Raw genomic sequence first — 26,570 nt, 5'->3', positions numbered from 1 at the left:
TAAGAGCATAATAATACTTCCCACCCTACCCTCCATGCTACCCACATGATTTTTAAAAAAAAAATCTTTATAATGTTTCTTAACGCAAGGCCTGTACAAGCAGAGGATGTTTTTGTACAATGGTAAGGAGGAAATGGTGATTGCATATGTGAATAAAGGCTTTTTTACTGATTCTTATTCCTTGATTGGGGCAATCCACATGAGATTTTGTTTTCTATATTCAGTAACTCTTTGCTCTTTTCTTTCTTCCTTTTAAAATTTTTTTCAGGAGGCTCTGGGGTCAGTTAGTGGGGGAATTGTAGACGTTAAAAGCAAAATCTCCTGAAAAAAAAAAAAACAAGAAAATACCTGTGTTTAAATGCATTTGCAGCAAAAAGATGCTGAAAGTAGGTCAATGAGAAATTTTCCTGAGGGAAACATTTTTATTATTCTTGGAGATACCAATGAGAATAACAGGTCTCCCGGGTGTTAACTTTATCTGGGGACAGTGTCACTGATGATATTGGAGTACTTGACCTTGAATGTCCCAGAATACATGAAACTGAAGGTGTCACTGGCCTGAGGTAAGCAGAGCTTTTTCTAGAGATTCTCTTAATTTTAGTAGTCTTACTTGGTAGAAGGCCAAGGTCAGATATTTTGCTGAGCTAAAGGAATGCAGCAGCTCAGGGACAAGAGGGCTAGACATTAAGGGACGTAAGAATGGCTAGTTCCCAGTTCAAGCAGAAGATGCTGTCAAAGGTGAAAGCAGCTGGAAGGAGAGGAGGTGAGAGAAGCTGCCCTGGAGGCTAGAGGTCAGCACTGGTCACCATCCAGCAGGGATGGGGATGGACTAGGTTGACCAATGGGTCTCAGTGTGCGGTAAAGGGAAGCACAGAAGGGTAGGGGCTACTGTATTTCCTGAAGGCACAAATATGCTTGAGGTGGCCCAAAACTCACAGAGAACCCAGGGCTGGGTGGCCAGGGTTCTGGTGTTAGATGTCCCCCCCCCCCCCTTTGATGTTAGATGTTTTACCTGTACACTGCCTATGTGAATAGTGCTTAAACGAGAAACACAAGGGCACACATATTCAAATGGATCCCTTCTCCATGTATGCTTCACTGTGGGTGCCCATCATAGGAATAAGGAAGAGGGAAAATGATGGATCATCTATTTTAACACCTTCACATTTTAAAATAATCTCTCTCTCTTTCTCTTTACATACCCTCTCCTCTTTTTTCTTCATTTTTTTTCTCCCTAGAAGAAAATTCTTTTTGATGCACTAAAACAATGGAAATTCTTTTTCTTTTGCTTTATGGACAAAGGTTTGCTCTCAGACAGGCTGAGCTCAACTTCTGGTCTCATTGCTGCTTGCTGCTGGCTGAACTTTGGTGCCAGCCTGACAGTTCCCAACAGGGACTGGCAGCTCTAGTTTTATTTTCTGATTGAAAATATTTCCTCTTTCTGGAAATGTCTATTCAGATCATCTGCCCATTTTTAATATGAAAAACAGAGAGGAGAGACAGACAGATAGACAGACACAGACAGCTAGACAGATCTTCCATGTGTTGGTTTTCTCCTCAAATGCTTACAATGTCCAGGGCTGAGCCAGGCAAAGTCCAGGAAGCTGAAACTCAATCCAGGTCTCCCATATGGGTGTTATGGACCCAAGGACCTCAGGCATCATCTGCTGTCTCTCAGGGTATGCATTAGCTGAAAATGGGAGTGCAGCTGGGACTGACCCAGGCACTTGGACATGTAAAGTGGGCATCCCAAGGGGCGTCTTAACTGCTGCATCAAATGCCTGCCCTATATGTCTATTTTGAAGTAGGATTGTAGTTTGTTGTTGTTGTTGTTGTTGAGTGTTTTTTAGTTCCTTACATATTCTGGATATTAATCTCTTATGCATGAATCATTTGGAAACATTTTCTCCCATTCTGTAAACTGTCTCTTCATACTGTTGATTGTTTTCTTTGCTGTGCAAAAGCTTCTTAGTTCCGTGTAATCTCCTTTGTCTAGTTTTGCTTTTGTTGCCTGTGCTTTTGGGGTCTTATCCAAATAATCATTGCCTAAAATACTCAACATCACTGGCCATTGGGGAAATGCAAATCAAAACCACAATGAGGTACCATCTCACTCAAGTTAGACTGGCTATTATCAACAAGACAAAAAGATAACAAATGTTGGCAAGGATGTGGAGAAGAGGGAACCATTTTACACTGCTGGTGGGAATATAAATCAGTACAGCCATTATGGAGGTTCTTCAAACACTAAACAATAGTTCTGCCAAATGACTCAGCTATCCCACTTCTGGGAATATATCCAAAGGAAACTACGTCACCCTATCAAAAAGATACCTGTGCTCACATGTTCACTGCAGCACTATCACAATAGCCACGTATGGAATCAACCAAAATATCCACTGATGGGGAATGGAGTAAGAAAATGTATATACACACAATGAATTATTATTCAGCTTTAATAATGAAATTCTGTTGTTTGCAGCAAAATGAATGGAACTAGAGGAAATTATTCTAAGTGAAAGAACCCAGGCATGAAAATACAAATATCATGTATTCTCTCAAATATCTCAAAGGTGAAAGAAAAGAAGAGTTAGGGAAGACCGGCAGAGCTATTGTGTAGTGGAACATGGTTAAGCCGGTTTCGGGCAGAATGAGATTGTGGAGGTATGTGTTTTTCCAGGATGAAGGACAATAGAGGCATGAGAGGCAGGTGAATGTCCCAGGAGAAGATAGGGTGAGAAGAGGAGAGTGTGTTGTGCAGGGGTGAGGGTGTTAAAGGGGCCAGGGCCCCACTAGAAGCATAAAAGGCTGAAGTACTGATTGTTCAGGTTCAAGGAAAATGACAATAGCAAACAAGAGTCCACATCTGGTGGTGCAGCAAGATGGTGGCCCAGGCAGTCTGGCCTATGTCTTGACTAAGGACTATGGTAGCATATATGTCCTAGAGATATATACCAGATTTCTACCTAGAAAGTATTTCGAAAATAGGACCAGGTTTCCTTTAAGGAAAGTCAGTCAATTCACATCTTCTTCTCCCTTCTTTTCCCTTCTCTCGCCTGCCTTGCTCCTTCCCCCCCATTCTTCCTTCTTTTTATTCTTAGCTTCACCTACTTTGTTCTCCTGATAGAGACAACCACAGACGGACTAAGGTCCACTCTAGGCAGGAGGTCTGCTGACTGCAGAGGAGAGAGTGGGTCTTTTGTAGGGAACGTGGAGCCAGGAAGCAAAGCTATCTGTAGCCAGATTCCCATGGCTTGAAGTGGCCTTTGAATAGCAGCACAAGAAAGGGGAGAGCCCCCGAAACCTGGAGGTGGGTAGAGGAGTGTGTGCGTGAAAGAAGGCCAAAGGTGAGGCTTTGTTAAGTTAGGGAGGACTGCGGTGGCTCTTGGGGCAGCAGAGTGGTGGCTGTGGAAAACTAACTTGGTAGCAGGAAAGAGGAAGCAGCGTGCATTCAGGAAATTAGAGCGGGACATGGTGCTTTGCACAGAGAGCCGCTTGTGCCTTGAGAATGCACTTGGACTTCATCTGGGAGTTGGTGCGTGCCACTCTGGCATCGGCAAGATGAGTGGGATGGGCAATCGACTGGGCTTCCTAAGACAGAGGCAGGAAAGCTGGAGGCAGAGTGTGCTGTTTGGAGGCTTAGCAGGAAACCCACTGAGAAACATCAAGGCGCTGACCTGAGGCAGAGGCAGAGACGAGAGAGAGGGCAATGAAGGGAAATTTGTCAGGATTTGTCTCGAGGTGAATTAAGGGATACTTGGGATCATGCTCCCTCTGGATTGAAAATTTCCTTCAAAGCAATTTCTTCACAAGAAACCAAAAAGTATTGAGTGACTAAATGCCATTCCTCTTTCCAAAGTAAAGTTTCAGTTGGGAAAATAGACGAGGAGGGAACCGAAGCAGCCAGCAGGAAGGGCTGCCGCTTCTAATGAAGATTGGGTCTCTGGTGACAAAACTCCCCTTGAGTTTTGGCCACTGCCAGTAGGTCCCAAGCCAGTGGTGTGGCACAAATACCCATTCCCTAAATACAGCAGCTGAGCTCTATGATTGGAACACACAGCTTCGTTTTAACATGGGCTGGAGACTACAAAAGGGAAATACACATATGGTCACAGAAAATCAAAGAGGCTGACTGAAGAGAGCTGGGTGCCTGCTAACCACAATCACACAACATATACATTCGAGAGGGGGAGATCCAGTGGAGAAAAGTGGTCAGTCCCGGGGGGCGGAGCCAAGATGGCGGATAGTGAGGACGTGTGCCTTAGTTTGGGAAAATAAACTTTCATAAAAGCGGAATTACTGTAGCATCAGGAAAAAACTCAAGAAAAAAACTGCAGAGGAATCGCTTCCGGATCTTGTGGAGGAAACACAGAGGACTTACAGGGAACCCACCGCGTGGAAAACCAACCGAGACAAGCCGAGCGGCAGCGGCGGGAGAGGAGGCAGAGCCACAGAATCTCGCCAGCGCGGGAACGGAGGAGGGTAAGAAAGACAAAAGACCTGAGAAGTCCAGACATTGGGGGGAGGGGGAACAGAGGCCTCTCCCTTCACTCACCAAGCAAAACAAAGAGCACCGCGATTTTACATATGTAAAGCTCAGCCAAACTCAGTATCTTTAGCGAAACTGGAGAACACATTGAGGGCTGCATAAACTCTTTGTGTGGCCCCAGGGGTAGATCAAACGAATACTCACAGAGGCTAGATTTCAACTACCCTCAACTCCACTCCCAACTGAGTCAAAAAAAAAAAAAAGAGAGAGAGAGAGAGAGAGAGAGAGAGAGAGAGAGAGCGTCCCAGCAAGGAGCAAATAATCTGGGAGAGTCGCTCTTTACACAGCCTTAAACCTCAAGAAACAAGCATAGCTCTCTGGCCATACCCATCACAGCCCCTAAGGCTCCAACAAAACAGACAGCTCACTTAGAGGCATAGTATAACGAGAGAAAAAAAAAAACAAAAACAAAAACAAAAACACCACAAATTATCTCTAACTTGCCAAGCGGGAACGGAGGAGGGTAAGAAAGACAAAAGACCTGAGAAGTCCGAGACATTGGGGGGAGGGGGAACAGAGGCCTCTCCCTTCACTCACCAAGCAAAACAAAGAGCACCGCGATTTTACATATGTAAAGCTCAGCCAAACTCAGTATCTTTAGCGAAACTGGAGAACACATTGAGGGCTGCATAAACGCTGTGTATGGTCCCAGGGGTAGATCAAACGAATACTCACAGAGGCTAGATTTCAACTACCCTCAACCCCACTCCCAACTAAGTCAAAACAAAAAAAAAAAGAGAGAGAGAGAGAGCGTCCCAGCAAGGAGCAAATAATCTGGGAGAGTCGCTCTTTACACAGCCTTAAACCTCAAGAAACAAGCATAGCCCTCTGACCACACCCATCACAGCCCCTAAGGCTCCAACAAAACAGACAGCTCACTTAGAGGCATAGTATAACCAGAGGAAAAAAAAACAAAAACAAAAACACCACAAATTATCTCTAACATGCCAAGCAAGAAACATAGAAGCGGAGCTACCAAGAACAAGGAAGGCACTATGACGCCCCCAAGTGAACAAGACATGCCAATGCAAGATTATGAAGATGAAGAGATAGAGCAAATGCAAGAAGCAGATTTCAAAAAATTCACAAGAACATTAAGAAGTTCTCAAAAACAAATTCTTGAACTACAGAAATCCTTAATGGACAAGATAGAAAATCTCTCCCGTGAAAATGAAATATTAAGGAGGAATCAAAATGAAATGAAACAACTAGTGGAACAGGAAATTGCGATAGTGAAAAAAAACCTCAATGAAATGAAGAACTCAATAGATCAAATGGCAAACACATTAGAGAGCCTTAAAAACAGAATGGATGAAGCAGAAGAGAGAATATCGGAATTAGAAGACAGAGAACAGGAAAGGAAACAGTCAAATCAAAGAAAAGAAGAAGAAATCAGAAATCTAAAAAATACTGTCAGGAATCTACAGGATACTCTTAAAAAACCCAACATTCGGGTTCTAGGAGTTCCTGAAGGCATGGAAAGGGAGAAAGGATTAGAAGGCCTTTTTAGTGAGATACTAGCAGAAAATTTCCCAAGTTTGGAGAAGGACAGAGACATCCTAGTACAGGAAGCTCAGAGAACCCCTAATAAACATGATCAAAAGAGATCCTCACCACGACACGTCGTAATCAAACTCACCACAGTGAAACACAAAGAAAAGATCCTAAAATGTGCAAGAGAGAAACGACAGATTACTCTCAGAGGATCTCCAATTAGACTTACAGCTGATTTCTCATCAGAAACCCTACAAGCCAGGAGAGAATGGCGAGATATAGCCCAGGTACTAAGAGAGAAAAACTGCCAGCCCAGAATATTATATCCTGCAAAGCTCTCATTTGTGAATGAAGGTGAAATTAAGACCTTTCACAGCAAACAGAAATTGAAAGAATTTGTCGCCACTCGTCCAGCCCTGCAAAAGATGCTTAAAGACGTGTTACATACAGAAACACAGAAACACGGTCACCAATATGAAAGAAGGTAAAGGAAGGAAACCTCAGAGCAAAAGATCACAGGAATCTCAAACCAGATATTAGAAAATATCTTTGGCAAATGGCAGGGCAAAGTTACTCCTTCTCAATAGTCACATTGAATGTTAATGGCTTGAATTGTCCAGTTAAAAGACACCGATTGGCTGATTGGATTAAGGAACAAAACCCATCCTTTTGCTGCTTACAAGAAACCCATCTATCCAACAATGATCCATACAAGCTGAGAGTGAAAGGCTGGAAAAAGATATACCATGCCAACAGAAATGAAAAGAGAGCGGGCGTAGCCATCTTAATATCAGACAACATAAACTTTACCACAAAAACTGTTAGGAGAGACAAAGAGGGGCACTATATAATGATTAAGGGATCCATTCAACAGGAAGATATAACGATTATCAACGTATATGCACCTAATTACAGGGCACCAGCTTATTTAAAAGACTTGTTAAGGGACTTAAAGGGAGACTTAGACCCCAATACAATAGTACTGGGGGACTTCAATACTCCACTCTCAGAGATAGACAGATCAACAGGACAGAAGATCAACAAGGAGACAGTAGATTTAAATGACACTATAGCCCAAATGGATCTAACAGACATCTACAGAACATTTCATCCTACATCTAAGGACTTTACATTCTTCTCAGCAGTACATGGAACCCTCTCTAGGATTGACCACATACTAGGCCATAAAGCAAGTCTCAGCAAATTCAAAAGAATTAGAATCATACCATGCAGCTTCTCAGACCACAAAGGAATGAAATTGGAAATTGGCAACTCAGGAATCCCTAGAGCACGTGTAAACACATGGAGATTGAACAATATGCTCCTGAATGAACAACGGGTCATAGAAGAAATTAAAAGAGAAATCAAAAATTTTCTGGAAGTAAATGAGGATAACAGCACAACATACCAAAACCTATGGGATACAACAAAAGCAGTGTTAAGAGGAAAGTTTATATCAATAGGTGCCTACATCAAGAAATTGGAAAGGCACCAAATAGATGAGCTTTCAAGTCATCTCAAGGATCTAGAAAATCTGCAGCAAACCAAACCCAAACCCAGTAGGAGAAGAGAAATAATTAAAATCAGAGAAGAAATCAACAGGATAGAATCCAAAAAAACATTACAAAAAATCAGCCAAACGAGGAGCTGGTTTTTTGAAAAAATAAACAAAATTGACACCCCATTGGCCCAACTAACTAAAAAAAGAAGAGAAAAGACCCAAATCAATAGGATCAGAGATGAAATGGGAAACGTAACAACAGACGCCACAGAAATAAAAAGAATCATCAGAAATTACTACAAGGACTTGTATGCCAGCAAACAGGGAAATCTATCAGAAATGGACAGATTCTTGGACACATACAACCTCCCTAAATTGAGCCAGGAAGACATAGAAAACCTAAACAGACCAATAACTGACACAGAAATTGAAACAGTAATAAAGGCCCTCCCAACAAAGAAAAGCCCAGGACCAGATGGATTCACTGCTGAGTTCTACCAGACATTTAGAGAAGAACTAACTCCAATTCTTCTCAAACTATTCAGAGCAATCGAAAAAGAGGGAATCCTCCCAAATTCCTTCTATGAAGCCACCATCACCTTAATTCCTAAGCCAGAAAGAGACGCAACATTGAAAGAGAATTACAGACCAATATCCCTGATGAACATAGATGCAAAAATCCTAAATAAAATTCTGGCCAATAGAATGCAACAACCTATCAGAAAGATCATCCACCCAGACCAAGTGGGATTCATCCCCGGTATGCAGGGATGGTTCAACATTCGCAAAACAATCAACGTAATACACTACATTAACAGACTGCAGAAGAAAAACCATATGATTCTCTCAATAGACGCAGAGAAAGCATTTGATAAAATACAACACCCTTTCATGATGAAATCTCTAAGCAAACTGGGTATGGAAGGAACATTCCTTAATACAATCAAAGCAATATATGAAAAACCCACGGCCAACATCCTATTGAATGGGGAAAAGTTGGAAGCATTTCCACTGAGATCTGGTACCAGACAGGGATGCCCTCTCTCACCACTGCTATTCAATATAGTTCTGGAAGTTTTGGCCAGAGCTATTAGGCAAGAAAAAGAAATTAAAGGGATACAAATCGGGAAGGACGAACTCAAACTATCCCTCTTTGCAGATGATATGATTCTTTATTTAGGGGACCCAAAGAACTGTACTAAGAGACTGCTGGAACTCATCGAAGAGTTTGGCAAAGTAGCAGGATATAAAATCAATGCACAAAAATCAACAGCCTTTGTATACACAGGCAATGCCACGGCTGAGGAAGAACTTCTAAAATCAATCCCATTCACAATAGCTTCAAAAACAATCAAATACCTTGGAATAAACTTAACCAAAGACGTTAAAGATCTCTACGATGAAAACTACAAAACCTTAAAGAAAGAAATAGAAGAGGATACCAAAAAATGGAGAAATCTTCCATGCTCATGGATTGGAAGAATCAATATCATCAAAATGTCTATCCTCCCAAAAGCAATTTATACATTCAATGCAATACCCATCAAGATCCCGAAGACCTTCTTCTCAGATATAGAAAAAATGATGCTGAAATTCATATGGAGACACAGAAGACCTCGAATAGCCAAAGCAATCCTGTACAACAAAAACAAAGCCGGAGGAATCACAATACCTGACTTTAGGACATACTACAGGGCAGTTGTTATCAAAACAGCATGGTACTGGTACAGAAACAGATGGATAGACCAATGGAACAGAATAGAAACACCAGAAATCAATCCAAACACCTACAGCCAACTTATATTTGACCAAAGATCCAAATCTAATCCCTGGAATAAGGACAGTCTATTCAATAAATGGTGCTGGGAAAATTGGATTTCCACATGCAGAAGCTTGAAGCAAGACCCATACCTATCACCTTACACAAAAATTCACTCAACATGGATTAAAGACTTAAATCTACGACCCGAAACCATCAAATTATTAGAGAGCATTGGAGAAACCCTGCAAGATATAGGCACAGGCAAAGACTTCTTGGAAAAGACCCCAGCAGCACAGGCAGTCAAAGCCAAAATTAACATTTGGGATTGCATCAAATTGAGAAGTTTCTGTACTTCAAAAGAAACAGTCAGGAAAGTGAAGAGGCAACCAACAGAATGGGAAAAAATATTCGCAAACTATACTACAGATAAAGGATTGATAACCAGAATCTACAAAGAAATCAAGAAAATCCACAACAACAAAACAAACAACCCACTTAAGAAATGGGCCAAGGACCTCAATAGACATTTTTCGAAAGAGGAAACCCAAATGGCCAACAGACACATGAAAAAATGTTCAAGATCACTAGCAATCAGAGAAATGCAAATCAAAACCACAATGAGGTTCCATCTCACCCCGGTGAGAATAGCTCACATTCAGAAATCTACCAACAACAGATGCTGGAGAGGATGTGGGGAAAAAGGGACACTAACCCACTGTTGGTGGGAATGCAAACTGGTTAAGCCACTATGGAAGTCTGTCTGGAGATTCCTCAGAAACCTGAACATAACCCTACCATACAACCCAGCCATCCCACTCCTTGGAATTTACCCAAAGGAATTTAATTTGACAAATAAAAAAGCCATCTGCACATTAATGTTTATTGCAGCTCAATTCACAATAGCTAAGACCTGGAACCAACCCAAATGCCCATCAACAGTAGACTGGATAAAGAAATTATGGGACATGTACTCCATAGAATACTATACAGCAGTAAGAAACAACAAAACCCAGTCATTTGCAACAAGATGGAGCAATCTGGAAAACATCATGCTGAGTGAATTAAGCCAGTCCCAAAGAGAAAAATATCATTTGTTTTCCCTGATCGATGACAACTGAGCGCCAAAGAGGAAACCTGTTAAGTGAAATGGACACTATAAGCAACAATGAACTGATCAGCTCCTGTCCTGACTTTAGATGTACAATGTAATACTTTATCCTTTTTAGTATTTGTTGTTGTTGTTGTTGTTGTTGTTCTAGTACTATTGGTTGAACTCAGTAATTAACACACAATTATTCTCAGCTGTTTAAATTTTAACTGAAAAGTGATCCCTGTTAAATCTAAGAGTGGAAAAAGAGAGGGAGGAGATGAACAATTTGGAACATGCTCAATCGGACTGGCCGCAAATGGTGGAGTTAGAAATGTGCAGGGGATTCCAACACAATTCCATCAAGATGGCATGTACCAATGCCATCGCACTAGTCCAAGTGATCAATTTCAGCTCACAATTGATAGCTCTGATAGGTCTAAGAGTCAAAGAGATCACACAAACAAGACAAGTATCTGCTAATACTAACTGATAGAATCAAAAAGGGAGAGAAAGATCCAACATGGGAAGTGGGATACACAGCAGACTCATAGGATGGCAGATGTCCTAAACAACACTCCGGCCTCAGAATCAGCCCTCAAGGCATTCAGATCTGGCTGAAGAGCCCATGAGAGTATAGCAGGCATGGAAAGCCAAGATATCATGGGAAAAAAAAAAAAGACCTAAATGAATGATCTCTGTGAGTGAGATCCCAGTGGAAAGAACGGGGCCATCAAAGAAGGAGATACCCTTCTCTGAAGGGAGGAGAGAACCTCCACTTTGACTATGACCCTATCGGAATAAGACCAAAGTCAGCGAACTCTAAAGGCTTCCATAGCCCTGGCAACTCATGACTAGAGCCTAGGGAGATTACTGACGCCATGAACAGGAGTGTCAAATTGTTAAGTCAGCAACAGGAGTCACTGTGTACTTACACCCCATGCGGGATCTGTCCCTAATGTGTCGTCTAAAGCCAAGTGATGCTATGACTGGTACTGAAACAGTATTTTTATACTTTGCGTTTCTGTGTGGGCGCAGACTGATGAGGTCTTTGCTAATTATATACTGAAGTGATCTTCTGTATATAAAGAGAATTGGAAATGAAAAAAAAAAAAAAAAACAACCTGGTGTTAAAATGGAAATGGCATAGAAAATTAATTATTTTGAAAAAAAAAATTATGTAGGATCTCTGTCTTTAATGTGCTGTACATTGCTATTTAATGCTATAATTAGTAATCCAATGGTAGTTTTTTCACTCGATGTTGCTATATGGGCAAAATGTTGAAACCTTTACCTAATATATACTAAATTGATCTTCTGTATACAAAGAGAATTGAAAATGAATCTTTACATGAATGGAAGGGGAAAGGGAGCGGGAGGGGGGAGGGTTGCGGGCGGGAGGGAAGTTATGGGAGGGGGGAAGCCATTGTAACCCACAAGCTATACTTTGGAAATTTATATTCATTAAATAAAAGTTTAATAAAAAAAAAAAAAGAAATTAAAGGGATACAAATCGGGAAGGACGAACTTAAACTATCCCTCTTTGCAGATGATATGATTCTTTATTTAGGGGACCCAAAGAACTGTACTAAGAGACTGCTGGAACTCATCGAAGAGTTTGGCAAAGTAGCAGGATATAAAATCAATGCACAAAAATCAACAGCCTTTGTATACACAGGCAATGCCACGGCTGAGGAAGAACTTCTAAAATCAATCCCATTCACAATAGCCTCAAAAACAATCAAATACCTTGGAATAAACTTAACCAAAGACGTTAAAGATCTCTACGATGAAAACTACAAAACCTTAAAGAAAGAAATAGAAGAGGATACCAAAAAATGGAGAAATCTTCCATGCTCATGGATTGGAAGAATCAATATCATCAAAATGTCTATCCTCCCAAAAGCAATTTATACATTCAATGCAATACCCATCAAGATCCCGAAGACCTTCTTCTCAGATATAGAAAAAATGATGCTGAAATTCATATGGAGACACAGAAGACCTCGAATAGCCAAAGCAATCCTGTACAACAAAAACAAAGCCGGAGGAATCACAATACCTGACTTTAGGACATACTACAGGGCAGTTGTTATCAAAACAGCATGGTACTGGTACAGAAACAGATGGATAGACCAATGGAACAGAATAGAAACACCAGAAATCAATCCAAACACCTACAGCCAACTTATATTTGACCAAAGATCCAAATCTAATCCCTGGAATAAGGACAGTCTATTCAATAAATGGTGCTGGGAAAATTGGATTTCCACATGCAGAAGCTTGAAGCAAGACCCATACCTATCACCTTACACAAAAATTCACTCAACATGGATTAAAGACTTAAATCTACGACCCGAAACCATCAAATTATTAGAGAGCATTGGAGAAACCCTGCAAGATATAGGCACAGGCAAAGACTTCTTGGAAAAGACCCCAGCAGCACAGGCAGTCAAAGCCAAAATTAACATTTGGGATTGCATCAAATTGAGAAGTTTCTGTACTTCAAAAGAAACAGTCAGGAAAGTGAAGAGGCAACCAACAGAATGGGAAAAAATATTCGCAAACTATACTACAGATAAAGGATTGATAACCAGAATCTACAAAGAAATCAAGAAAATCCACAACAACAAAACAAACAACCCACTTAAGAAATGGGCCAAGGACCTCAATAGACATTTTTCGAAAGAGGAAACCCAAATGGCCAACAGACACATGAAAAAATGTTCAAGATCACTAGCAATCAGAGAAATGCAAATCAAAACCACAATGAGGTTCCATCTCACCCCGGTGAGAATAGCTCACATTCAGAAATCTACCAACAACAGATGCTGGAGAGGATGTGGGGAAAAAGGGACACTAACCCACTGTTGGTGGGAATGCAAACTGGTTAAGCCACTATGGAAGTCTGTCTGGAGATTCCTCAGAAACCTGAACATAACCCTACCATACAACCCAGCCATCCCACTCCTTGGAATTTACCCAAAGGAATTTAATTTGACAAATAAAAAAGCCATCTGCACATTAATGTTTATTGCAGCTCAATTCACAATAGCTAAGACCTGGAACCAACCCAAATGCCCATCAACAGTAGACTGGATAAAGAAATTATGGGACATGTACTCCATAGAATACTATACAGCAGTAAGAAACAACAAAACCCAGTCATTTGCAACAAGATGGAGCAATCTGGAAAACATCATGCTGAGTGAATTAAGCCAGTCCCAAAGAGAAAAATATCATTTGTTTTCCCTGATCGATGACAACTGAGCGCCAAAGAGGAAACCTGTTAAGTGAAATGGACACTATAAGCAACAATGAACTGATCAGCTCCTGTCCTGACTTTAGATGTACAATGTAATACTTTATCCTTTTTAGTATTTGTTGTTGTTGTTGTTGTTCTAGTACTATTGGTTGAACTCAGTAACTAACACACAATTATTCTCAGGTGTTTAAATTTTAACTGAAAAGTGATCCCTGTTAAATCTAAGAGTGGAAAAAGAGAGGGAGGAGATGAACAATTTGGAACATGCTCAATCGGACTGGCCGCAAATGGTGGAGTCAGAAATGTGCAGGGGATTCCAACACAATTCCATCAAGATGGCATGTACCAATGCCATCGCACTAGTCCAAGTGATCAATTTCAGCTCACAATTGATAGCTCTGATAGGTCTAAGAGTCAAAGAGATCACACAAACAAGACAAGTATCTGCTAATACTAACTGATAGAATCAAAAAGGGAGAGAAAGATCCAACATGGGAAGTGGGATACACAGCAGACTCATAGGATGGCAGATGTCCTAAACAACACTCCGGCCTCAGAATCAGCCCTCAAGGCATTCAGATCTGGCTGAAGAGCCCATGAGAATATAGCAGGCATGGAAAGCCAAGATATCATGGGAAAAAAAAAAAAAGACCTAAATGAATGATCTCTGTGAGTGAGATCCCAGTGGAAAGAACGGGGCCATCAAAGAAGGAGATACCCTTCTCCGAAGGGAGGAGAGAACCTCCACTTTGACTATGACCCTATCGGAATAAGACCAAAGTCAGCGAACTCTAAAGGCTTCCATAGCCCTGGCAACTCATGACTAGAGCCTAGGGAGATTACTGACGCCATGAACAGGAGTGTCAAATTGTTAAGTCAGCAACAGGAGTCACTGTGTACTTACACCCCATGCGGGATCTGTCCCTAATGTGTCGTCTAAAGCCAAGTGATGCTATGACTGGTACTGAAACAGTATTTTTATACTTTGCGTTTCTGTGTGGGCGCAGACTGATGAGGTCTTTGCTAATTATATACTGAAGTGATCTTCTGTATATAAAGAGAATTGGAAATGAAAAAAAAAAAAAAAAACAACCTGGTGTTAAAATGGAAATGGCATAGAAAATTAATTATTTTGAAAAAAAAAATTATGTAGGATCTCTGTCTTTAATGTGCTGTACATTGCTATTTAATGCTATAATTAGTAATCCAATGGTAGTTTTTTCACTCGATGTTGCTATATGGGCAAAATGTTGAAACCTTTACCTAATATATACTAAATTGATCTTCTGTATACAAAGAGAATTGAAAATGAATCTTTACATGAATGGAAGGGGAAAGGGAGCGGGAGGGGGGAGGGTTGCGGGCGGGAGGGAAGTTATGGGAGGGGGGAAGCCATTGTAACCCACAAGCTATACTTTGGAAATTTATATTCATTAAATAAAAGTTTAATAAAAAAAAAAAAAAGTGGTCAGTCCCGAAGACAACCAGGGATCACTCCTCTGGCACCTACTCTGCCCTCCATGACTGACATGCAGAGCAGTGGTTTCTTGCTGGGGAGACCGGATAGACACACGGATGGATGGGTGCATGGATGGATAGATGCAAGGAGCCTTCAGAAAACTCTTACGTTTCTCATCCCTTTTGCATCTTTCCCTAAATGCAGAGAAGCTCCAAGCTCCCAGGGAATTGGCTACTTAGTACTATAAACCATGTCCTAAGTCCAGACATCTGGACATGACAAAGAAGACACCTGGATATGACATTTTCCAATGCATTAGTGATTGGCACTGATACCAGAGAATAACTTATAGTATCGCTTTTGATATTTTAGGGTTTAGCAGACATAAATGGTTAAAGGTAAACAGAGGGAATCCCACTGGTGCCAATGGGTAAGCTGTGAGGTGATTCCATCTTTGTCAGTCAGGGTTCTATGGAGAGACAGCATTTGTGTGATACATATATGAAAATGTAAAAGGAGATTTATTAAGGGAACAACTTCACATCATCTTGGCAAATGGGAAGTCACGTGACAGGTCACCTACTTGCTAGAGACACTGGAATGCCAGCAGCATGGATCAGTCCAAGGGCCTCTGAACCAGGGAAGCTGAGGATATAATTCTCAGTTCCAGGCTGGAAGACTACGTGCCAGCAAGGGGGCCCCTGCCTTAAGTCCTGTAGTCCAAAGTCAGCAGCCATGGCAGGAGTCAAGCATGGCCCAGCTCTCAGAGTAAGAAACCAGTGACCCTGCTGTTTTCACTCTCTCCGAGACCCCCAGACAACTGGTAGTACCCTCCTATTCTTCCCATCTAGTCCATGCAGACCCCCAGGCTAAACTACAAACACTCTCAAAGGCACACCCCAAATAGTGCTTTTCCAGGTTTCTAAGTATTCCTCACTCCAGTTAAGTTGTCATCTAAAATTGACTCTCACGCCCTTGATGAATAAGATGTGTTGGGTACTGGGGATATGGCTACGCAGCAGCAGGAGGTGTGGTGCCGAGGGTTGATCCTGCTACTCTGAGTCACATCTGAACCCCAGTCCTTCAAGTGTGCCCCAGGGGGATGCTGGCATAGACAAAGAAAGTCTCTGCCTTGCAGAGAATCAGAGTCGCTGCTGGCAGGAATTGGGTTCTCTCAAGGATATAAACCTAACACACCAAGGGAGTAAGATTTGTTTTCCCTTCTCACCAGCAGGGAAACAGAGAGAACAGCTTACAATACAGATGGCCAGGACTCTGCTGGAGAGAACCAATAGCAAGCCATAAAAAGCAGCACATACAGTTTTTTTTTTTTTTCTAGTTCAATCTGGACTTAGGACACTTTAGTACTAACAACAATAGCTCCTAATTGTTCTCTTACTTTGTACAGTGTTTCTTACATATAGTGTATCACATAATTTCTTTAAAAGTTTATGTATTTGAGAAATAGTCAAATAAACACAGGGCAAAGGAGAAAGAGAGAGAGAGAGAGACAGAGAGAGAGAGAGAGAGAGAGAGAGAGAGGGAACAAGCTCCAGCATGAGCATGTCCTTCCATCTACTGGTTTACTTCTCGAATGCCCACAACAGCCAGGTCAGGGCCAAAGCTGGAGCCAGGAACTCCATTCAGGTCTCCTGCATGGGCAGCAGGGACCCAACTATTTGAGTTATCCCTTGCCTTCTCCCAAGGTCTGCATTAACAGGAGCTGGGGCTGGGTATCAAACCCAGGTACATGAATATCTTAACTACTGGACTAAATGCCCGTTCCTCATATAATTTTTGTAATAATCTGATAAGGAAGCCATTACCATCCCAATTTCACATGTGATGAGTAAGGACTAGAGTGATTTAATACGTTACTTGAGGGCACAGAGTTCTTAACTGCCATGCTTGCTCTCAGAATCACCTATCAGCATGACTCCGGATTTCTTCACATATGACTCAGTGCTGTGCTCTGCCTCTGGTAGCCAGTTTTGTTGCTGCCCGTCTTGGCCACTTATGTCTCAAGAGGACCTGAAGGCCACATGGAGAGAAGCACAGAATCAGTCCATGGACAGTGAAAACCAGCTGTGTATTGGCGCTATCATGTACCCACATCTGGGGTACACCTGGTAAACACATTTGTCAGAGGGCCTTGAAAAACCACAGCGTATACTTGCTGGGATGAGGAAAGAACCCAAAAATAGTTCTGAGTAAGGAAGAAGAGAATCAACCATCAATGTGGCTGCTGCCCATGAGAAGAGTCAAGGGCTTGTACAGATATTTAGAGAACTTGGGGAGGGGGGGGCAGAGGTGGAAATAGATTGACACATGGGCAGATTTGGGTTCACTGTAGAATGAGAGTACCAGAGAACAGATGTTGTCCCTAGGGGAAATGGGCTACCCATGCCAAAGCCTGTCAGGTACATTGGAAAGATGATTCCTGTTCCCTGTAAGAATTTGGGCAGCTGGCCTCTCACGTCCTTACTATTTTTAAGATTCTAGAAGATAGATAGCATACTTTATGCTCCATCAAGCTCAGTGCTGTGCTGGATTTGTTGATGGAGTAACTGGAAGACAAGCTGACCCCTGGGGGTTCTCAGTGGTGAGCAGGTGCATGTGTATGACCACGTTTTCCTTACCCTTCCCACACTGGGTGATCTCACTTCTAACACACAGGGCTGTGCCTCTCTTGCTCAGCACAGCGCTGTCAGCTTCAGGGCACAGGTATCCCCAGGCGTTCACAGACTGAGAGGGGAAGATCAAAGAAAGCAAAAGGGCTGGGAAAGTCTCACAGCTCTGTTGGCATGCAGTTTCCCGATTTGAGGCAGGCATTTCTGCTTCAGGGCATGCGAGAGGAGTGCAGCCTCTGAGTGACAGCCAGACTGGTGCCTGGGAGGAACAGGTGCAGGCAAAGCCACATGCGTGACAAGATGTGGAGGCAGGAAGTAGGGTCAGGTCCTTATTGTCCTTGGGGTAACATCTGTGATTCTGGAAAGTGCTTTACAGAAACCTTTCTCTCCCCATTTTCCCAGCGGCTCAAATTCTTCAAATGAAAAAGCTTCCCATGTATGAGAGGTCTTCAAAAACTTCATGGAAAATGTCTGTTATGAAATAATGATGCGTGGATTTAAATATATTTTTTTTTCACCAAAGTAACCTTGAGATCTTTTAATTCCACTTTTCCCATACACGTTTTATGGTTCTCCTTGCTCAAATATCAAATACAAGTGACCCCTGGTCATCATCCAAACTTGAAGGAAATCCAACCTGTTGGGTGTGTAAGGACAGGGAGAAATAGGGAGAGAGGAGAAGGTTGTGCCCTCCTGAGAGGAGGTGCCCTGGGGGAGAGTGCATCCTACTGGATGCCAGGGACATCAAGGCTTCAGGGGAGGAACACTTTTCACTTGGCTTCAGCTAGAGGCATAGTGTAATGATGACCCTATAGGCCTGCCTATAGAAAGTCGGGTATAAAATAATGCTTCATGCTCCGGATTTTCTCTGAACTTTTGACCCACTAAGCTGTGCCTGGGAGACTCTGGCCAATCCTCAAGCATCTCCCAAGGAACTTTTGGGAGCCTGGCACCCAGAGAGAACCATCCACGATTTCAGATGAAGGCTCTCTTGGCTCCGTCTCTCCCTCTTCTGCGCCACTCTGAACACTTGATCTGGGACCTTCTTCAAGGGCATGCTTCAGTAGCTGAAGAGCAACTGTGAAGCATCAGTGGGGGCCTTGAATCTTCAGCCATGCAAGTCTAACAGCTTTTTCACTGCCATAAAGGCACATTTCCTTAGGAACTAGAAATGCCTTGTAACAAATGGTTTTTCATAACTTTTCTCCCTTCTTACACAGTGGAGTCAAAATTTTGATTTACATAGATATGAAAACCCTACTCATGATATAAAGTATGATTATATATTTTAACCAAATGTTTCAAAATGTTCTCATTTTGGTTTCCAAATGCATTCATTCCAGTTTAAGCCTATTGTTTCTGGCTCAGGAAGCTCGAAAGCTTCCCATAGCTTCTGGCATGAAGCCCTAGCTGCTCTGATTGGCAGAAGCCATGTGCCCTAGTTGAGACCTTCCCTACCCTTCTCATTCTCACTTGTGTGCCTCAGGACTCTGCCTCCTGCACTACAGACAGCAATTTCCATTCTAGCTGGCTTTTCCCTTTGTCAGGAGTATCAGCCCTGTCTATTTCTGCTCTCCAAGGTATTCTTAGCCCTTTCATTCTGCCTGGGGTCTCTCATCACCCCCTCTTTTGTTTTTCTAGGGCACTTATATACATATGGTTTTTTAACCACCCAATTAAATTTGATTTTTTTTCCCAGCACACAACACAAATTTTGACTAGCATTTTGCCTCAGTGCAGCAAGGGCACTTCTTACCTAGAACTGAACTTGGTAGTCATGCTTGAGGTTTTCTTCAGTTAGTCCAAGTCCCACCCTTGAGCCCCTGTGATCATAGAGATGTAGGTGAAACACGATTTATTTGGTAAATTCCAGAGCTGCTAACTAGGTGCAAGCAGCTCCACTCTTTCCCACTTCTCTCTTTGAAAGCCTGACTACTGAGAGTATTAATTCTCTGCTCTCCCCCAGGGAAAGTTCTGCAGTTTTGGTGAGAGAAGTGGGCAGATCTAAGTGCGGTCTCCCTTTCAGGCGTATCAATATCCTACATCTTCCAATTTAACCTTGATGGGTAACAAAAGTGATATTTTAGATCTCAGTCGGCTGCTCCTTCATTTTATTTTTCTATTTAATCAATGTTCAAATGAAGAAAGGGGTATGCTAAAACCAGTAAGTCATGGTTTGGGCATAGCTAAGTTAGTGAGTGGCTTTGGGTCTCATTTCAATTTGAACAGGCTGAAGCTCAGGATAAGCCTACCCCAAAATGGACTCTGAACTCTGAATTATATGGTATAAAGAGCTTCTGGTTGATATCCCTATGGATGCCCAGATATCTAGGCCTACGGAGGTGTCTTGGTTTTGGCATTATGAACAGCTACCTCTGCCTTCTGGTAAAATATGTCCAAGGAGTTCAGCTGTTTAGAGAGGTTTTCCCCTGGGACATGACATGGGCATGGACCTGTGAGAGATGTTGGCCCTGTAGCTCACAGCAGCCAAAGGCCCCCAGATCCAGCCCATTTAACCCCGATGGTCAGTTCTGAGTGAGAACAGACCAGGGTAAGGTTTTACATGACTGAAAACAAAAATTTTACATGAAATGTTCTGTCAGTCTAAAGCCTTTCCTATTTCCAATGTCCTTAGTGTATAGTGTTGTGAAGTTCCAAGAAATATCTAAAAGCCACTTGTCAGTAGAGATGTTGATGCAAGGTTGATAAGAGTCTTACTGTGTTTGGAAATAGAGCCCAATCACAGGGTGACAACAACTTTATGAAAAATCTTAAGTTGTTCTCCAGAGATTCAGGTGTTAGGTAGATCCAAGGTCAACACTGGCTACAGGTAAAAACAGTTAAGCTTCAAAGCCTCGGGTATCTCAGGTCGAGTATTAGATTCAGTGATGCAGGCCTGCAGGTGAGGAAACCTGGTGTTCAGATTTTGGGAGACTTCCCAGCAGTCAAGTGGACTTGTAATTTAGGCCTGGGCATGGGCCTGGGCAGACCATACTTAGGATGGATCACATGAGAGACTTAGGATAGGCCACATGGGATTATGACCAAGAAATGAAATAAAGCATCGGAATCCCAAAGCTTACATTTAGGATTTTACTTTTTTATCCACATGTTCCCTGGGTTCTAATTTTGCATCCCCAGCCCTGAGCACAGGTAGCATAGGGTGGCCAATTCATCCCACCTTGCCTGGGATTTTCCTAGATTCACCACTGAAAGTCCAGCACCCTGGAAAACACATCAGTCCTGGACAAACTGAGATTGTTGGCCTGCTATGGTGTGATATGTGGATGAGGAATCAGCAAATGTTTATCGAGTGTGTGGGGGCAGGTAAGTGCTGTGACGTTAGTGCAAGTGTCACTCAGAGAAGACGCATAAGCGTTAGCCTGAGATGGACCTGGGGTAGCATTCTCTCCCCAACTCACTGTGTAATCTTCAATGAGTTATTGATCCTCCCTGAGTGGTAAAGCACCGAAGATAGAGCTTATCAGGTTGTTCAGTAAATGGTACTCATTATTATATGACTTGAGACATTAAGGTGGTAATAGCAAGAATGTTGTATTCAGTTACTCCCGATTCTTACAGAGACACACAGAGACATAAAGAGGTCTCATATGGCATTAAGATCCTTTTGAGGTCTTGATATCTAATGCAGTTTTATGGTTTGAGTCTTTCTAGGTTTTGCAGACTTTGAAATATCTATTACTCTTGTTGTTGTTTAGAAGACATTTAGGAGATGAGGCAAGAAAGGCAAGGCCCTCTCTACTCTTCCAAAGCCCACTCTTCATGGGTTCCTGTTTCATGGAGGCTCAGGGCAGCTGATGGTAAGCTACTGTTTGGTGTGGTGTAGATGGAAAGTGAGTGGCCCATGCTATGGAGGAAATAGTGTTGTAGGCTGAAGGAAATTAGATTAGAAGGCTGTCAGGGTTTATCTAATTCTACTTCATTTTATATGTGAGTAAACTAAGTAGGATTCAGATAGGCAAAGTGATCTGACCAATGCCATGCACTGAGCTACTGGAGAGCCAGGTCCAGGATTCTCTCTTGAGGGCCAGGAAGAATGTTCTCCATTGGCTGTACAACCTCTCTTGTGCCATGACTGTATCTGCCTTTGCCTTTGTTCTTGTTCTTAGCAACTTTTAGGTTGGAATTGAGGGTTGTATTATTTTCTATTTTTGTGTAAAAAGTCACCACAAATTCATGGCTTAAAACAATATGCAGTGAACTGGTGTTGTGGCATAGAGGGTGCAAAGCTGGCATCCCATTTGAGTCCTGGCTGCTCTACTTCCAGTCCACCTCCCTGATAATGCACCTGGGAAAGTAGTGAAGATGGCTCAAGTGCTTGGGCCTCTGCACCCAGGTGGGAGACTGGAAGAAACTTCAGGCTCCTGGCTTCAGCTTGGCCCAGCTCCAGCTATTGTGGCCATTTGGGGAGTGAACCAGTGGATGGACGATCTCTCTCTCTCTCTCTCTCTCTCTCTCTCTCTCTCTCTCTCTCTCTTCATCTCTCCTTCTCTCTCTGTAACTCTTTCAAACAAAATAAAATAAATCTTTTAAAAAAACAATATGCACTTATTATCGCACAGATTTTGTGGCTCGTCTGGGTACTGTTTGGCTAAATCCTGTGCCCAGTGTCTTGCAGGCTGCAATGAAGACGTTGGAGGGACTGTGTTCCTTTCTAAAACGCACGATCCTCTTCAACGTTTGTGAACCTGCTGGAGAGTTCAGTTCTATTGTAGGTCTAAGATCTGTGTTCTTGCTGACTCTCAGCCACCAGCTTCTCTCTGAAGGTAAAGGCCACTTACAGATCTTTGCAATGTGACCTTCTTGCAGCAGGGCGGTCTACTTCTTCAAGGGCAGCAGGAGAATCTCTCCATTCAGTAGTCAGTTCCTCTTTTTAAAGGCTTTCACCTGATTATGTCAGCCATCCAGGATAAGCTCCCATTTGATTAATTCACAGTCAACTGACTTTGGGCCTTAATTATATCTGGGGAATCTCTTCATCTTTGTCCATTAATATAACCTAAAATGGGAGTGACATTTCCTCATACTCATTGCTTCTGTTCATATTCCAAGTGTAATTATAAAAGGCATATAATGGGGGAGAGAGGAGATAGGAATCTTGTAGGCTCTCAGAGAATTGTACTGGCCACAGGAGTATTAATCAATGAAGACTTCTCATGAGAGGGGATGCCTGTGTTGAGCACTTGGAAGATGATGTATATTTCCAGTTTTACCACTGACTGATGAGTTACCTGAAGGTACATTATTCATGCTTTCCACATTTAAATTGCCTGATTGCAACACTGTGTGTGGCACATTATACGTACTAAATGTTATAGAGTTAAATATGTACAACAAAAAATCAGCATGATGGGAGTGTTATAGATTTGATAAAGTATTTTGAGTTTTAGAAACTTCCACATGATCAAGTTCCAGAGAAAACCTGACAGAGATTATGAAGCCACTATGACAATTTGGCCCATGACAATGGATTGAGACCTCAAATTCCCAGAACTGGTCACTGCTGTCCACAGCATCACTTTCTGATACTGCATCCTGGATACCATTTTCCCATGAGCCTTTGGAAGAAGACCCCAGGGTTTCTAATGCCTACCACACTGACTGCTGTATGGTCACTGGGTTGTCTTGGCTCCCAGACAGTGGTCTACCTACTCATGTTCTGAGACATTGTGGTTTTATACTCCCAGAATCAAATGACACTGTCTCTATCATTTCCAGAATCCGTGGAGGAGGCTTGGGATCACAGATGTTTTTTTGAGATTAAAATGAGCCATAATCAAGAGGAAGGAAAATTGCAGTCAGACCCCACAGCTAAAGGTATAAAATGTCTAGATTCTTTGAAAACTTGAGTTTGAAAGCATTTCTAGTGTTGAACTCAGCTAAAGGGAAGTGTGCTTTGTTATAGAATACAATGAGAATTCTGGAAAACAGCAGACTCTGTGGCTTTCTGACACTGAGAACATAGATGTAGGAGGGGGAACAGCTTAATGAAAAAGCTACCTTATTTGGGAAAAGCCCTGATTTAAGAAAAAAAAAAAAAGAAAGAAAAAGAAAAAAGAAAAAAAGAAGTGCCTGGAACTTTGTAAGTCTGGGGATAAATAGAACAGATATTCATCGCAGACCTACCTGGCAAGCGTACGTATGGGGCCTGGGGTAATGGGAGTGCACTGCACTGATTTTCTGCTCAGGCCTGCAAATGTCTAATTCTCACAGACTTTCAGCTTAGCTGTTCACCGTCTGTTTCTTCCATGTCTCTCTTTACATTTTTTGCTCTTGTTCAATAACTAGTATAAAAATAAAATGATAAATTTTGAACCTTATTAAAAATAGCAATGAAACACACAAATACCACCACCACTACCACATGGGAAGCTTCTCAAATGTGGTGGCTTGTTTTCTGAGCGGGTGTGCGTGTATGTGTGCTTAATGGACTGGTAGCAGCAATTTCTAGAATTTCATTGGCAAAGTTCTTCCATTCCACAACAGGATCACCAAGACAAACCAAAGGCTTAGAACATTTTCCTAGACTTAAAGCTATATCTACTCAGTCTAACAAATGATTTGTTCTGTTCCTATAAGCTTTGTCCAGTAGCTAAAGTTTATTAAGTCAGTTTGAGTGGAAAGACCTGGGTAAGCTTGGTTTTCCTGTAAAATATACAGGGCTCAGAGTCTGTGGAAGGCCAAGACTCCTCTATATTTCTCAAACTTGAATGTGCAAAGATATCCTCTTTATTGCTTGTTGAAAAATGTGAGAATGAGTAGATATCTCTGATGGTAAGAATCCGCATTTTAAATAAACCTGCCAAGGACTGTTTTTTTTTACTTAGGAGGTTAATACTTGGAGAACTATGACTGTTAATACAGTTTAGGGGTACAGGCCTATTTTTTAAGGAAAAAAATTTCAGGCCTGGCATTGGCACTTGTCAACATTTTTAAAAAAAAGTGCAGTATAAGGCCGGCTCCATGGCTCACTAGGCTAATCTTCAGCCTGCGGCGCTGGTACTACAGGTTCTAGTCCCGGTTGGGGTGCTGGATTCTGCCCTGGTTGCCCCTCTTCCTGTCCAGCTCTCTGCTGTGGCCCGGGAAGGCAGTGGAGGATGGCCCAGATGTTTGGGCCCTGCACCCGCGTGGGAGACCATGAGGAAGCACCTGGCTCCTGGCTTTGGATCAGCGCAGCACGCCAGCCGTAGCGGCCATTTGGGGGGTAAACCAACAGAAGGAAGACCTTTCTCTCCGTCTCTCTCTCTCTCTCATTGTCTAACTCTGCCTGTCAAAAAAATGCAGTATGTCCATTTTGTGTGAATTGACACCTATGGTTGTTAATCAATGGTGGAATCAGACACCGATGCCAATGCTGTTATTTTTAGACATGTGTTCCTTTTCCTCCCAAAACTTCAAATGCAAAACATTCAATTTATATTATCAGGGTCTTCCTGGCACTCAGTGAGCTCTAAAGCTTTGCTCGAGTAACATTTGCCCTTCTTCGTTTCCATTTCTGTGTTTCTCTCTTCTCTGCCTTTCACTTACCTTCCTTTTTTTTGTCCATCAAAGAAAGCTGAATATGGTTGCTTATAGCATGATGTGCTTCCTTCTAGCATTTTAAACATTTCTTTCATTAGGTTAGTGTCAGAAGCAAGGGTACTGAGTGATGCTTTTAGCACCTGCTAAATTATGTGTGTGTATGTGTGTGTATTTTTGGAAGGGGATCCAAAGCATGCCCAGAGCTCTAATTTAAAGAGCTCTTCCTGAAGGAGGTACCTTTTTCTGAAGGGAGGAGAGAACTTCCACTTTGACTATGACCCTATCGGAATAAGATCAAAGTCAGCGAACTCTAAAGGCTTCCATAGCCCTGGCAACTCATGACTAGAGCCTAGGGAGATTACTGACGCGATGAACAGGAGTGTCAAATTGTTAATTCAGCAACAGAAGTCACTGTGTACTTACATCCCATGTGGGATCTGTCCTTAATGTGTTGTCTAATGTGCAGTGATGCTATAACTAGTACTGAAACAGTATTTTTACACTTTGTGTTTCTGCGTGGGTACAAACTGATGAGATCTTTACTAATTATATACTGAATCGATCTTCTGTATATAAAGATAATTGGAAATGAAAAAAAAAAACAACCTGGTGTTAAATTGGAAATGGCATAGAAAATTAATTAATTAAAAAAATATTATGTAGGATCTCTGTCTTTAATGTGCTGTACACTCTTATTTAATGCTATAACTAGTACTCCAACAGTATTTTTTTTTCACTTTGTTTTGCTATATGGGGACAAACTGTTGAAATCGTTACCTAATATATACTAAACTGATCTTCTGTATATAAAGAGAATAGAAAATGAATCATGATGTGATTGGGAGAGGGAGCGGGAAAGGGGAGGGTTGTGGGTGGGAGGGAAGTTTTGGGAGGGGGAAGCCATTGTAACCCATAAGCTGTACTTTGGAAATTTATATTCATTAAATAAAAGTTTAATTTAAAAAAAAAGAGCTCTTCCTTTGTTCTTCAGCAATTTTGATAATATTGTCTGTATTCTCCCAATCAAAGAAACCCATGAACTGAAGTTGGATTGCTTTCCTATAAAGTGAAAGAAAAAAATTCTATAAGCTCCTACTTTTTGCTAATAACCCATTTTGAGAAGGAGAAAAGAGGGGCTGGCGCTGTGGGTGTAGAGGGGTTAACCTGCCGCCTGCAGTGCTGGCACCCCATATGGGTGCTGATTTGAGTCCAGGCTGCTTCACTTCTGATCCAGCTCCTTGCTAATGTACCTAGAAAAGCAGTGGAAGATAGCAAGCACTT

At 42.0% G+C, this 26,570-nt stretch overlaps 1 long non-coding RNA gene across 2 annotated transcripts in view; it reads left to right on the top strand.

Annotated features, from left to right (window-relative positions):
• The window catches only part of LOC133771255 (uncharacterized), a 55,625-nt gene extending 29,962 nt beyond the window's left edge, over positions 1 to 25,663 (top strand). For both annotated transcript variants that reach the window (XR_009867553.1, XR_009867554.1), the window contains 2 exons: positions 23,487 to 23,585; positions 23,674 to 25,663. This is a non-coding gene — a long non-coding RNA (uncharacterized LOC133771255). The remainder of the gene's footprint in view (positions 1 to 23,486; positions 23,586 to 23,673) is intronic.
• The last annotated feature ends 907 nt before the right edge of the window (positions 25,664 to 26,570 follow it).

The sequence above is a fragment of the Lepus europaeus genome, chromosome 12 (genome assembly GCF_033115175.1).
Source record: "Lepus europaeus isolate LE1 chromosome 12, mLepTim1.pri, whole genome shotgun sequence".
Lineage (NCBI taxonomy): Eukaryota > Metazoa > Chordata > Mammalia > Lagomorpha > Leporidae > Lepus > Lepus europaeus.
This window is presented reverse-complemented; position numbering and strand designations above follow the sequence as displayed.